This window comes from Schistocerca nitens, chromosome 6 (genome assembly GCF_023898315.1).
Source record: "Schistocerca nitens isolate TAMUIC-IGC-003100 chromosome 6, iqSchNite1.1, whole genome shotgun sequence".
NCBI lineage: Eukaryota > Metazoa > Arthropoda > Insecta > Orthoptera > Acrididae > Schistocerca > Schistocerca nitens.
In genome coordinates, this window is record NC_064619.1 from 550,093,291 (window position 1) to 550,108,531 (window position 15,241).

General features: G+C 46.2%; 1 protein-coding gene across 2 annotated transcripts in view; it reads right to left on the reverse strand.

The window, feature by feature from the left end:
* The window catches only part of LOC126262510 (lachesin-like), a 971,377-nt gene that overhangs the window by 222,693 nt on the left and 733,443 nt on the right, over nucleotides 1-15,241 (reverse strand). The window lies entirely within an intron of this gene.

The following is a 15,241-nucleotide window of genomic DNA, read 5'->3' on the forward strand; positions in this document are numbered from 1 at the left end:
CCGTTAATAACTAGAACCATTTCGTGACCCTTGTGCGCAAGCCAGCGCGCCGTTACTTTGCAACAGAGAGGTTTTCCAGCCACCGAATTTCAACACAAGGACCTGTCGAGTAAACCGCCGAAGACTTTCACGTCGATCTGCACACAGACGCCTGCTCAGAAATTCATGTCGTCCTCGCATACAACATACCCGTGGCAGTGAGGAGCGTCCAAGTGGAAAGAGGCGTGGGCATAGTTGGTTCAAATGGCTCTGAGCACTATGGGACTTAACTGCTGACGTCATCAGTCTCCTAGAACTTAGAACTACTTAAACCTAACTAACCTAAGGACATCACACACATCCATGCCCGAGGCAGGATTCGAACCTGCGACCGTGGCGGTCGCGCAGCTGCAGACTGTAGCGCCTAGAACCGCTCGGCCACTCCGGCCGGCCTGGGCATAGTATTCCTCGTCTCAGACCGTGTCTTCTCAGTATTCTGATGCACAACGTGCACCACGAATATTCCTACATTTATGTAGCAACCATTGTGTCTAGAAAGTATTATGTTGTGGATGAGATTGGAAGAGTAAGGGTAGGAGGAGGATGAGAAAGAGGAGTGAGTGTTTTTTGTCTGCATTGGGAGGGGGGGGGGAGGGACAGGCGGAGGAGGGGGGAAAAGAGAGAGAGAGAGACAGACAGACAGAAAGGTACTGTATACGTTTATTAAAAAAAACGAGCTTTGCCGTAGTGAAGGCCCACCTGGCGGCGATATAGCGGAGACTGGTTAATCCAACATTATAAGTGGGAGATTATATGACACTTAATACAGTTCAAAATGTGGTGTCACCGCCAGACACCACACTTGCTAGGTGGTAGCCTTTAAATCGGCCGCGGTCCGCTAGTATACGTCGGACCCGCGTGTCGCCACTATCAGTGATTGCAGACCGAGCGCCGCCACACGGCAGGTCTAGAGAGACGTCCTAGCACTCGCCCCAGCTATACAGCCGACTTTGCTAGCGATGGTTCACTGACAAATTACGCTCTCATTTGCCGAGACGATAGTTAGCATAGCCTTCAGCTACGTCATTTGCTACGACCTAGCAAGGCGCCATAATCAATTGCTATTTATCTTGTATGCATGTACCGTCAGACTGATGTTCACCAATTATGGATTAAAGTTAAGTATTCCAGAAGCTACGTACTTATTTTACTAGTCTCAACTCCTTTAACTGTTCCAGACCTCACGCCAGCCTGCGTGAGCTTAAACGCGTGCCTTTCGGCTTCACCTCATAGTGGCTTGGCTGTCTTGCCAAGTCACAACACAAAATATGTTCAAATGTGTGTGAAATCTTATGGGACTTAACTGCTAAGGTCAACAGTCCCTAAGCTTACACACTACTTAACCTAAATTATCCTAAGGACAAACACATACACACCCATGCCCGAGGGAGAACTCGAACCTCAGCCAGGACCAGCCGCACAGTCCATGACTGTAGCGCCCCAGACCGCTCGGCTAACCCCGCGCGGCACTTAATACAGTTCATTGTGGTTAACTGAACTGGGAGGCCTCGTTCGTCCGGCAGTTGCTGCGTCTGAATAATGACTGGAACCCCCAGTTTGTCGTTGTTAAAGAGTTTGTTGACCGGCCAGGTTCCCAATGTTCACCACAATTTATTTGAAGGCTGCGTCAAATGCCGTGATTAGAAAAATCCATAAAAATTTCTTCGTATTTTGTTATTTTCCTTGTCTTCTCATGTTGGCCCCATAGACAGGCTAGAAACTGTAATTTTTCGGTGTGTCGCATGTGACAGATGGAGTGTGCTGTGTGGACGACTGTCCACGTGCTGGCAGATCTCGTGCAGACAAAGAGTGGCTTATTGGGATCCCCTATTGGTAATAAATGTAAGTACTGGCATGCGTCCTACAATCAAGGGGAGCCCCCTAACATCTTGGTGAAAATCGACGGACTGGAACCATATTAATTAAATTTTGCGACTACGTCCTTCGCTGAGAAAAAACATAGTATAAGTATATATCTGTTACTGAACAATTACAGTGCCGTGGTCGTTGCTGTTGTGGCTAAATGGCTTGGTGCGGTTCTGTTGATCACGCTTAGTATTAATTTACTACTTTTTTAGAAGTCTGCGCTCGTTCGACAAAGAATCCTTTGCTCCGCAGTGTCTGGTCAACTCTTCTGCTTGTTTTTCGTCGGCAGGTATGGTCCTGTTAACAACCTTGACCCACGTGCTGCGGACTTAACGGTGAGAAAAAACACACGCCAGAGCATTTTGTCACACGACGTTCCAGCGATACTGCGAAAATTTCGACTCGAGGGCGTTACTGACTGGGTTGCCTCTGACTGCGTCATGTATTTTCTTTGCAGTCTTGTCTCTCTGGGATTTAGGGAGCTTCCTAGTACGTAGCTCTTTTGCATGTATCATATTGTTATTGCATGTAGCGAACTGTAAATGGATTTTATGTGGTCAATGTGCACTATTTCGGATGATTGCCTGTATTTGTCGAACAAGAGCGCTGTCGGACTGGTTTTGGATGTTTACGTATTATGTATCGATGCACGTCCGAAACAACACGCACTGCGGCGACTACAGCCGCTGTGAATTACATGAAATGCATTCGCAGTTGGGTCTAGCTCTGAGTCGTGCACAGATAGGCAAAACGATTAGGGCGACCACTCGTGTAAATCGGTAAATCCGTGTTCGATTCCCGGCCTTGCGCAAATTTCCCATATACAGCTGATGGTTGTTCATATTCGCAACTGCGAATACATTTCATGTACCTTTGAAATCGATTAGGCCGAAGCCTCCTTCCGCTGATTTCAGGTGTATATGTGGTGTATACAACCTTAAATATTTCTCCACGCCACAATAGCCAGGAGACCGCTTGTACTATAGCTTGTCCCAATTCTTTGGGCGGTTTGAGAATTTTAGCCCTAAATCACGGTTTTGATAGCAAATACACTACTAGAAAAAAATTAGTACACCGGGAAATATGACGTCGATTTTGATCAGATGATGACATATGCGACCTGGAGGTGACTAGGGCCTCCCGTCGGGTAGACCGTTCGCCTGGTGCAAGTCTTTCGATTTAACGCCACTTCGGTGACTTGCGCGTCGATGGGGATGTAATGATGACGATGAGAACAACACAACACCCAGTTGCTAGGCGGAGAAAATCTCCGACCCACCTGGGAATCGAATCCGGGCCCTCAGGATTGACATTCTGCCGCGCTGACCACTCGGCTACGAGGGGCGCCTCCAGGTAGCGTAGTGGCATAGCTACCAGAGCGTCATCTGTGTCTGTCTTTCAACAGGTAATGGTCACAGCCAGGAAGCTCAGTGTGGTGGTGCATACGTGTGTAGCAAGCAGCAAACATGTCTCGGAGACACACTCCTGTTTCCTACAGAGGACTGAGCCAGTTTAAAGGGGTCATATTGTGGTCTTGCGAGTGTCCTTTCGGAGAACTGCTACGCAAGATGGACATTCTCACACCCGTAGACGACGTTCTACACGTCCACGCAGCAATGACGCTCGCCAGGGTCGTCGTATTGTAAAGGCAGAAGTGGCAGACCGTGCAGCTGCCACAGCACAGGTAAAAGGGCTTATGAGCCAAAATGTCTCAACACGAACGGTTGCGAATCGGTTATTAGCAGTGGGACGCACAACTCTACTCAGTCTTGCATTCACGCCACAGCATTGACGAGTACGGCTCGACTGGAGCCGTCAGAGGATCGCTTGGGACATGGAATGGAGCGCCGTGGTCTTCAGCGATGAAATCAGATGCTGCCTGCACACGAGCAATGGTCGTTAGTCCGTACAACGTAGATCTAGTGAGCGCTGCCTCGTAGAGTGCATTCATCCAAGAGGTACTAGCCCCACCGCAGGCCTGGAGTGAGATAAGCTACACCTCTCGTTCACCTTTCGCCTTTCTTCATGGGCGCTAACCAGCGCTCGGTATGTGCAGAATGTTGGACCCGTTCTTTTGCCGATCTTGCAACAGGAAGGCGAGGTTCCAACGCTCGGTCACACATTGAAACCTAACACGCTCTGTAAGACGTGCAGCAACTTCCCTGGCCAGTATGATCTCCACACCTGTCTGCAATTGAGCTAGTGTGCGATATGATAGGAAGAGAAGTGACTCAATTGGCTCGATATCCAATCACTCTTACAGAACTACGTGAACAGGTCGAGCAAGCGTGGCATAACGTATGCCAGTAAAGTATACGGCATCTGTAAGATCGACTGGATCTCAGAGTCAGTTCCTGAAGTGCCACCCGTGGAATCTACACCATGTACTAAAGTGAGTGCTTCAGTACGGGTGGGTAAGTGTTACCTTCGAACCGCTTGTGCCGTCTATCTGTAGATGTAACGATTTCATGTGCTCCACATGCACTGTTGCAATAATATATCTTGAGTCAGTTGGAAACATCTGAATGGAAGTACCTATATTTTCGGTAGCCTTTATATTGATTAACTTCCAGTGTCATATATTTCGCTGAGTTGTCTTTAGTTAGTTACTCTAGTTAGTTAACTACACTGACGGAATACAGTACTGCTCGGCAGTAGTACACTGTCATTTTTTGAATACTGGTTTCGACGTGTGCTCCAAGGATTTTATTTCTCTTTTATTAGGAACCAAGGCCGCATGTACTGTGTTCCTCTCTACGGTTGTGATCACATGTCTCTTACGGTTTATCGTTGCACACGGTGCTCTTTCACATAGATCTATATATTTCTCTAGCTTCCCCAAGTATTGGACGTCTGTAACAAATATTCCTAGATCATTGGTGTAAGCTTTACAAACTGTGCATGTGTGTCCATCATTCAGACCCGAGCAGGAGGAAGAAATTTTGCGGAGTAATGGGTCGGACGATATGACGAAGAGTGCAATAGATAACAGTCATCTTATATTCCGACATAATGTCATGGGACAGAACGGGATACCAGGCAAATGGAGCAATGGTATGTTAGCAAGTTAGTAGTGTGTCAGCCCTACATAAGAGGACTAACTAATAGATTAAAATTTCCTATATTAAACTGGAGGCACACTTAAATGAGAGGCCACTAAGGATGCAAGTTGCGCCTTATGGAGAACAAGGGAAGCTCAAAAGTGGCATGAACGCAAGGAGACAGTCCCCATGCCCGTTCAAGGAATAGCCGCCAGCCTCTGTGCAAAGGGACCCGCCAGGCAGTTACAGAGAGGGCCGGGTTGTGTTTTGAAAGGAGCCCGCCTGATGCTGATCGTCTAGTCATACACTATTTGTAACATTTACACGCTGCCCGGGGACAGCAGAGACTGTTTTCAGTGAGCTGGGGCATGAGATGGGTACTGAATAACGGCAGACTCTCGTAAGAACGACCATTAAGGTAAGGAAAAGTGGTCGATTAAAGTTCTCTGAAAATCACAGGCTGTTAACGTAATATGTTATAAAAGTGGAATGGAAACAGAAGCATTAGGGCCCCTTTTGAAGACTGTGGGGCGCCGGTTCCTCATCCTTGTGCTGCAACTGAAAATAGTTAAGGAAATGTAGAAATGGCTATCATTCGTTGACGTAAATAATTTAGGAGTGGGATTATCATTACGTATTTGTATATAGCTGCCAGAAAGCTATGAGAGTTGTACTAAATTATCAGAAAATAAGGAAAATAAGTTCAGCTACTTTGGAAATGATATTTAGTCCACAAATAAAACAGGAATGCAAAGGAAACAGAAAGTTACAGTTAAATAAATAGAATCTTCCAGGGAGTGTTCTCGGAGTCTTTTGCGGTGACATGATCCAATAAAATGTTCTCGGTTCATAAGCCGTGTCATTTCGAATAAACGCCGGCCGTGTGGCCGAGCGGTTCTAGGAGCTACAGTCTGGAACCGTGCTACCGCTACGGTCGCAGGTTCGAATCCTACCTCGGGCATGGATGTGTGTGATGTCCTTGGGTTAGTTAGGTTTAAGTAGTGCTCAGAGCCATTTGAACCACTTTGAACTTCGAATAAACCACTCGAGCTTTCGATAGTGTCTGCGCCATCGCCATCAGGAGTTAAAGCCACAGGCAGTACTGAAGAATATGTAAGGATAGAAGCCCTAATACCTTGCTATAGAACAGTGGCAGTACCATACGCACCGCATGGGAGCGCGACATAAATAATAAGAGCAGAGAGATGATGCTTTTAAGTGGAGGAAGCCACATTCTATCATACGGAAAACTAAGGCATCAGTCAGAGAATAACAGGGAGCTAGAAGAATTTGCGAATAGATTAATGTCTACAGACTGTAATGGAGAGTCCTTGTCGCAGGAATGAAAGCAAAGAATAATTATGTAAAGACGGTCAGAGGCAAAATTAATTAGAGAACAAGAGAAGAACTTAAGTATCCACAATAGAGGCGTACCATGAGAGAGTACAAAAGCGTGGACAGATGAACAAGAAAACAAAAACTCGCACATGTGCACGCACGCACGCACACACACACACACACACACACACACACACACACGAACAGAGAGAGACTAACAAGACTCCTCCACTACGCATATCGCTCGACCCAAAACAACCACGCTGAACTATCGCTCACGTAAATCTATAGATCCCTATGATCGTCACGTGACCCTGCCGCAAGTGTAAGTGTAGTGTGAACATTGTGAACAGTTCGAACGAATGATTTGGACACCCAGATCACCAGCATGAATCGCATCGAACATTTATGGGACATGATCGAGAGGACAGTTCACTTACGAAATCCTGCACCGGCAACGCCTTAGAAATTACGTTTGGCTACAGAGGCAACATGGCCCAATATTTCTGCAGCGGACTTCCTTCAATTTGCTGAGTCCATACCACGACGAGCTGCAGCGCCATGTAAGACAGAAGGTGGTGCGACACTTCAAAAAATGACTCTGAGCACTATGGGACTTAACTTCTGAAGTCATCAGTCCCCTAGAACTTAGAACTACTTAAACCTAACTAACTTAAGGACATCGCACACATCGATGCCCGAGGCAGGACTCAAACCTGCGACCGTAGCGGTCGCGCGGTTCCAGACTGTAGCGCCTAGAATGCGGTACTTCACTTTAATGTTATCTAAACATTTTTCTGTAGGTGCTACAGTTTCATTTATCCACCAGTAGTTTTCCATTAATTATTTTTTTAGCCTTTTACAGTTTACACCCTGAGTATTGCGGCATCTCACGACGTAGCCTTTGTCTGTCCTTCTCCCGTGCTGGCTACCTCCTGCAGTGCCATGTACAAAACTAGATGGCCACGCTTCGCTTACGTTAGCCGGACGCCTACGGCGAGCATGTCGCCGCATAACAAATGCCTCCACCAACTGGTGCCCGTCCGGCGGGTATCGACGGGCGGCCAGATGTATGTCCTTCCCTCCCCACCGCTGCCCAACCCACCTCCAGCCGCCCCTCATGCGCCGGGACTTATTCATGAGGAGGCGCCTGCAGACGCGTGTATGAGTAATGCGCACTGTCACGGCGGGAGCCTGCCATGCGTTGGATGGGATGGGATGGGACGGGACGGGATGTAGGTCATGTGGGTGTCAACGGTACGTGCCACTAGGCGGCGACTCCGTGCCGCTACCTGCGGGACGCCTATGTTGTCTCTCAGACTCTTTCAGCTTGAAACCACTGCGAGAAAACCCATTGTTGATACACCAGCCAGCTATTGGAAAATTTCGGAAATTAAATCAGCTTCAGCTTCCAGTCTTCTGTAGTATTCCAGAATCTCTTTTAGGCGTTGGCACTCATCACATACTCTATACGATCAGAGGTGCCCGTACAGGTATTAATATGCGGTGTGTCCACTCTTCGTCTTTCTTAGGCTTTGCTGGGGAAGCTTTCAATGTCTGTACAGGAATGGCAACCCATTTTTCCTCAATGGCCAAACCAGAGAAGGTAGGAAAGTTGTACGCATGGGTCTGAAGTCGACGCTCTAATTCTTCAAATGAGTGTTTCATTGGGTTCAGCACTCTGGCCTGGCCAGTCCAGGAATGTTACTGCCCACGACCATTTAGATCGCGATTTTGCTTGATGACAGGATCCGCGTCATGCTGTTGCAGTCACTCCCTCAGAACAGATCCTCTACTGCTGTGCTCACATCTCATCGACCGCTGGAATTTGAACTACCACAGCTAACCATGCGCTTCGCTACTGATCGCTGTGGCGAGTCCTGGCGGCTTCCCCAAACGTTCTCAACTGGGGAGACATCCGACGACCTTGCTGGCCAGCGTATGGTTTGGCAAGCACGAAGACAAGTGGCCGGCCTTAGTGGCCGAGGGGTTCTAGGCGCTACAGTCTGGAACTGCGCGACCGCTACGGTCGCAAGTTCGAATCCTGCCTCGGGCATGGATGTGTGTGATATCCTTAGGTTAGTTAAGTTTAATTAGTTCAAAGTTCTAGGGGACTAATGACCTCAGCAGTTAAGTCCCACAGTGCTCAGAGCCATTTGAACCATTTTGAAGACAAGTAGTAGAAACTCTGGACGTCTGAGGGCGAGCATTATCTCGATGAAATGTAGGTCCACAATGGCTTGCCATGAAGGACATTAAAACGGCGTGTAGAATATCGTCGACGTGCCGCTTGGCTGTAAGGGTGCTACGTATGACGAACCAAGAGGCCTCGTGACGAAAAGAAATGGCACCCCAGACCATCACTTCTCGTTAGGCTGTATGGCGGGCGACAGTGCGGTTGGTATCCCACCGCTACCCAGGGTGTCTCCAGACGCGTATTCGGCCTGCAATATCATTGACTGGAGTAGAACTGTCTTCAGTCATTAGTCCCGCTTAGAACTGAGCCACGATGACCTACGAATACACATTTACAGACGCCCCAGACAGTTTTCGCGTAGCAACCCTAATGTCGCTCGTAATAAAGCATAAAAACCAGCAGTAATGGTCTGGAGCGTCATTTCTCTTCATATCAGAACGCCTTAGGTTGTCATCCGCTAGAACCTTACCGCAAACAGGTACGTCGAAGATATTCTACAGCCAGTTTTGTTACCTTCGTGATAAGCCATCCTGGGCTCACATTTCAGCTAGATAAAGCCCGCCCGCACACGGCGGGAGTTTCTACCTTGGTCACCAAGGTCGCCAAACCTCTTCCCAACTGAAAACATTTGGAGCATTAGGGTCAGGGTCCTCCAAAGAGCTCGGGATCTTGATCTAACGCCCAAATTGGGCAGAACTCAGCCCGATATTCATCAAGAAGACATCCAACAGCTCTATCAATCAATGCCAAATCGAATAACTCTTTGTAATGGCCAGAGGCAGACCAACGCATTACTGACTTGCTCAATTCGTGGAGCTCTTTCCCTCAAATAAAGCATCTATTTTTTAATGAAACTCGAATCACTTGTTTGTCTGCACATGTACATCACATCTACCGATTTCCGTCCCATTCGGATAATTTCTTCGTGGTGCGTTGGTTTTTTATTTTTTATTAGCGTGTAACTCATACCCAACCTCCAGTGTTATCAAGATGTAGAAACCTTAATAATCTCGATTTGCACCGTGTAAGGTGTTTTAACGTTAAGACAATGAATTCGGATTAGAGAGAACGAGAACTGAAATCATAGGCCGACCATCTGGACATAGGCTTTCCATGCGTTTCTCAAGACAAATGCCCGGAAATGGATACAGCTATTTTCCTTCTTTGTTCGTCCTTGGTCCTTGCTTATGTTCCGAATCTATAAAACTAGGCGTCGACGTAACTTAACACCTTAATATCTTTTCCTTTCCGATTAATTTTTGTTATCCTCGATTTTCGCGTATCTCCCAACATGAATGGTGATATGATCGATAGTAATACGTCATTAGCAAAGCAGTTCGTTGCGCACTAATAAAATGTATAAACCTTATTATATATGTTTCAATATTACAGTTACTGTTGTGTGATTTCCATTTTGGAAATTCGTGCCTCTGTAATTAATTATAGTTCATAATTTGTTTTTGCAATTTATTTGTGTATTATGACACATTCACTGTTGAAAGAAAACTTGAGTCTAGTTTCAAACACGTACCCCACTCATACAGTTATAGCTGGTGGCGATTTCAATTCGCCTTGGGTACGATGAGGAAAATACATGTTTAAATCCTGAGGTACGCATAAAACATCATTCAAAATTGTGCTAAACTCACTCTCTGAAAAGTGTTTCGAGCAGTTAGTCGAAGAGCCCACTCGAATGTTAAATGGTAGTGAAAACACACTTGACCTCTCAGCAACAAGTAGTTCTGAGCTACTACGAGCATCAAAGCGTATGCAGGGATTAGTGAACACAAGGTTGTCGTAAGGAGAATGAATACAGTAACTCCCAAACCCTTCAAAAATAAACTAAAAATATATCTATTCAAGAAAGCTGATAAAAAATCGCTTGCCGCCTTCCTGAGAGACAATCTCCATTCCCCAAAAATAACATTGTAAGTGTAGACCGGACGTGGCTTGAATTAAGAGCAGTTGAGAGATTTATACCAAATAAATTAACAAGCGACTGACTTTATTCCCCGCGGTACACAAAACAGATTAGAACACTGTTGCATAAACGATGAAGACATCAACTCAAATTTAAACGAACAGAACACCCCCCCCCCCCCCCCCAGAATTTCGAAATTCGGAGCGAACTTCAATGCGATCATAACAGTTTCCACAATGAAACACTTTTGTCCCTAAGCCTGACAGATATTCCAAAGAGATTCTGGTCGTATGTAAAGTATGCTAGCGGCAACACACAATCAGTGCCTTCTCTGCGCGATAGAAATGCAAACACTATCGATAACAATGTTGCTAAGGCAGAGCTACAAAACACAGCCCGCCGGCCGAAGTGGCCGCGCGGTTCTGGCGCTGCAGGCTGGAACCGCGAGACCGCTACGGTCGCAGGTTCGAATCCTGCCTCGGGCATGGATGTGTGTGATGTCATTAGGTTAGTTAGGTTTAACTAGTTCTAAGTTCTAGGGGACTAATGACCTCAGCAGTTGAGTCCCATAGTGCTCAGAGCCATTTGAACCATTTGAACAAAACACAGCCTTCCGAAATTCCTTTATCAAAGAAGACACACTAAATATTCAAGAATCCGAATCAAGAACAGCTACCAACCTCAGTAGCTTAGAAGTAGGTATCCTTGGAGTACTGAAGCAACTTAAATCATTTCATAAAAACAATTCTTCCGGTCCAGACCGTATACCAGTTAGGATCCTTTCAGAGTGTGCTGATGCAATAGCTTCTTACATACTAAACAACGACATGCAACCTCTCGTTCGACAAAAGATCCGTACTGATCACACAAATATTCAAGAAAGGAGTAATCCATTGAAAAACAGGCCCAAATCATTAACGTCGATATGCAGCAGGATTTTGGAATGTACTCGTATATTGCGTTCGAACATTTGACCAATTGTCAGAACTGAGTGGAGAGGAGCCTGTTTTAGCTGTAAATGTAGAAAACATGCAGCAGTCCTCAGCAGTCAGGAAGCCTAAGTCAGTAGCAAATTCTAACAGAACAAAGACGGTTCTGCTGGCACTTAATTCGCATGGCAGAGGTGTGGGCCAGCAATTTCAGAAAGTGTTAGAGAGTGAGTACTAGGTCACCAGCATTGTGAAGCCTAGTACAAGGTTGGCTCAGGTGACTGTTAACATAGGAGAGGATCACGTAGTGACTGTGGGAGAATTTGGTGATAGTCTCGACAGATACTGGGAGTATGATGCAGGTGGTTACCTGGTAAAGATAGCTACTAAAACTGGTGGCACTAATGGGCACTTCGTGCAACTGTTTCAGCGTCATGATCGGCCTCATCGTAATGCTGCAGTTAGGCGTGTTAACATGAGGCTGGAGAAAATACTCATGGCGAAGGGCATGGCTCACATTGGAGTGGTACCAGATGAGTGAGTCTATCAATAGATTGGGTTCACAAGGCATGGCCTGCACCTCAATAGGCCTGGGAAGGGGAGGCTGGCAAAGCTTACAGGTGACAGTGTAGTGGACGGTGGTGGGATCATTCATGGAAAACTCCCTGTAGTATTTGGCGTTAGAGCAGCCCGTTTTTATAGATTGAAGCCAGGTGATAGGTATCCTTGCTTAAAGGAAGTCCCTCTAACAAAGGAATCACCTTCAGAGGAGGTCAGGTATCCCTGTAGTGAAGGAAATATCATATTTCATCAAAATATAAGAGGTATTAGAGATGAAGTTAGTGAACTGCTAATAGGTGTTGACTCTGACATTGATATATAGAAGACCACTTAAATAATTTGACAATTTAAAGGTTTCTTTATCCAGGATATAGACTAGCTGGCTGTTTTTCAATGAGTTCCTTGTGGAGTGGGGGAGTGGCCACGTACGTAAAAAACATATTCCATCTGAGTTCGTAGACTTATGACCGTACTGGACTAAATAGGTACCTGAATGTTGTGCAGGGCAGTTGACTTTAATGAAACTGAACTTCTATCTGTTGTTTTTTATAGGTCCCCTAACTCTGACATCAGAGCATGACCGCTGAAGCCCGAGGGTTCATGATTCACTTTAGGAAGTACCAAAAACTAGTTATATGTGGTGACTGTAATATTAATTTTGTATGCCATTGTGCAATAAAAATGATGTTGGAAGGTCTCCTAAACTGATGCGATCTGATGCAGACTGTGTTTTTTTTCCAACCAGGGTGCAGGGGAACAGTAACATATGTACAGATAATATTTTTATTCATTCTTCATTACTAGATCGGCATTCTGTTAGTAAAAGAGTGAATGCCCTTCCAGACCACGAGGCACAAATCTTAGAAATGAAAGTTTTTGTACTCAAACAAATGTTATATGTAACTAGAAACTATGTAGAAAAGCTAATCCAACGGCAATAGAACGCTTTTTTAACCTCGTTAAGGAACAAGAATGGCAGGATATTTATAGTGCCGATAACATAGATGACAAATGAGGACGTTCTAAACAGGGTGCTAGCATCCAAAGGCAGCCTGCGTGACTGACTAGCGGGATAAGGATACCATGTAGAACAAAGTGGGAATCGTACCAGAATGTTGGAAGTAATCACAATCAGGCTGCAGTAGCCCACTACGAACGGTATTTTAAGGTGCTCGGAAATGTTATTATGAAGGAATAGAGGATGTGGTATGCAAATAGAATAGCTAATTCACAGGATAAAATTAAAACCATATGGTCAGTTGTGAAGGAAGTGTCTGGTCAGCAGCATAAGGTCGATGATATACAGTCAGTTCGTAGTAAAAATATTTCTGTTACTGATAAATCAGATGTATGTACAGTATTTAACAATCATTTTCCTAGCATTGCTGGTGAATTAAATAAAAACTTACTTTAAGCAGGGATAATATAACTCTCAAGGAAAATGCCTTTCCGAGATTGATGTCTGAAATACTCCTCTCTAAGACAGACAAGGGGGAGACTGAGTCAATAATTAAATCACTGAACACTAAGAACTCTTGTGGTTATGATGGAGTGCCTAGCAGACTATTAAAGTACTGTGCTACATATGTTAGCCCTGTGCTTAGCCATATTTGTAATTTTTCCTTAGAACGGTCAGTTTCCTGAACTATTTAAGTACTCAATAGTAAAGCCGCTGTATGAAAAGGGATAAAAGGGATAATGTAGACAATTTTAGACCTATTTCTATGCTATCAGTGTTTGCTAAAGTTATTGAAAAGGCTGCTTATGTAAGGATAATTGATAATTTTGTCACATAATTTGCTATCAAATGTACAGTTCGGTTTTAGGGGTAGTTTAAGAGCTGAAAATGCTTTATTCGCTTTTCTCTGTGGAGTACTGGAAACTTTTTTGATTTAACGAAGGCAGATGTTCTAACATTTTAGAATAGGTGGAGTAGCTCACAACTGGTTCACCTCTCACTTTAACAACAGACAGCAAAAGGTCATTACCCACAGAGTAGAGAATGGCTACGATGTGGACTCTGACTAGCAGGTGGGGGGGAGGGGGGGGCGGCTAGGGATCAGTGCTGAGGTCACTCCTATTCCTTATTTATATAAATGGTATGCCCTCTAGTATTAGAAATGATTTTAAAATACACTCCTGGAAATTGAAATAAGAACACCGTGAATTCATTGTCCCAGGAAGGGGAAACTTTATTGACACATTCCTGGGGTCAGATACATCACATGATCACACTGACAGAACCACAGGCACATAGACACAGGCAACAGAGCATGCACAATGTCGGAACTAGTACAGTGTATATCCACCTTTCGCAGCAATGCAGGCTGCTATTCTCCAATGGAGACGATCGTAGAGATGCTGGATGTAGTCCTGTGGAACGGCTTGCCATGCCATTTCCACCTGGCGCCTCAGTTGGACCAGCGTTCGTGCTGGACGTGCAGACTGCGTGAGACGACGCTTCATCCAGTCCCAAACATGCTCAATGGGGGACAGATCCGGAGATCTTGCTGGCCAGGATAGTTGACTTACACCTTCTAGAGCACGTTGGGTGGCACGGGATACATGCGGACGTGCATTGTCCTGTTGGAACAGCAAGTTCCCTTGCTGGTCTAGGAATGGTAGAACGATGGGTTCGATGACGGTTTGGATGTACCGTGCACTATTCAGTGTCCCCTCGACGATCACCAGTGGTGTACGGCCAGTGTAGGGGATCGCTCCCCACACCATGATGCCGGGTGTTGGCCCTGTGTGCCTCGGTCGTATGCAGTCCTGATTGTGGCGCTCACCTGCACGGCGCCAAACACGCATACGACCATCATTGGCACCAAGGGAGAAGCGACTCTCATCGCTGAAGACGACACGTCTCCATTCGTCCCTCCATTCACGCCTGTCGCGACACCACTGGAGGCGGGCTGCACGATGTTGGGGCGTGAGCGGAAGACGGCCTAACGGTGTGCGGGACCGTAGCCCAGCTTCATGGAGACGGTTGCGAATGGTCCTCGCCGATACCCCAGGAGCAACAGTGTCCCTAATTTGCTGGGAAGTGGCGGTGCGGTCCCCTACGGCACTGCGTAGGATCCTACGGTCTTGGTGTGCATCCGTGCGTCGCTGCGGTCCGGTCCCAGGTCGACGGGCACGTGCACCTTCCGCCGACCACTGGCGACAACATCGATGTACTGTGGAGACCTCACGCCCCACGTGTTGAGCAATTCGGCGGTACGTCCACCCGGCGTCCCGCATGCCCACTATACGCCCTCGCTCAAAGTCCGTCAACTGCACATACGGTTCACGTCCACGCTGTCGCGGCATGCTACCAGTGTTAAAGACTGCGATGGAGCTCCGTATG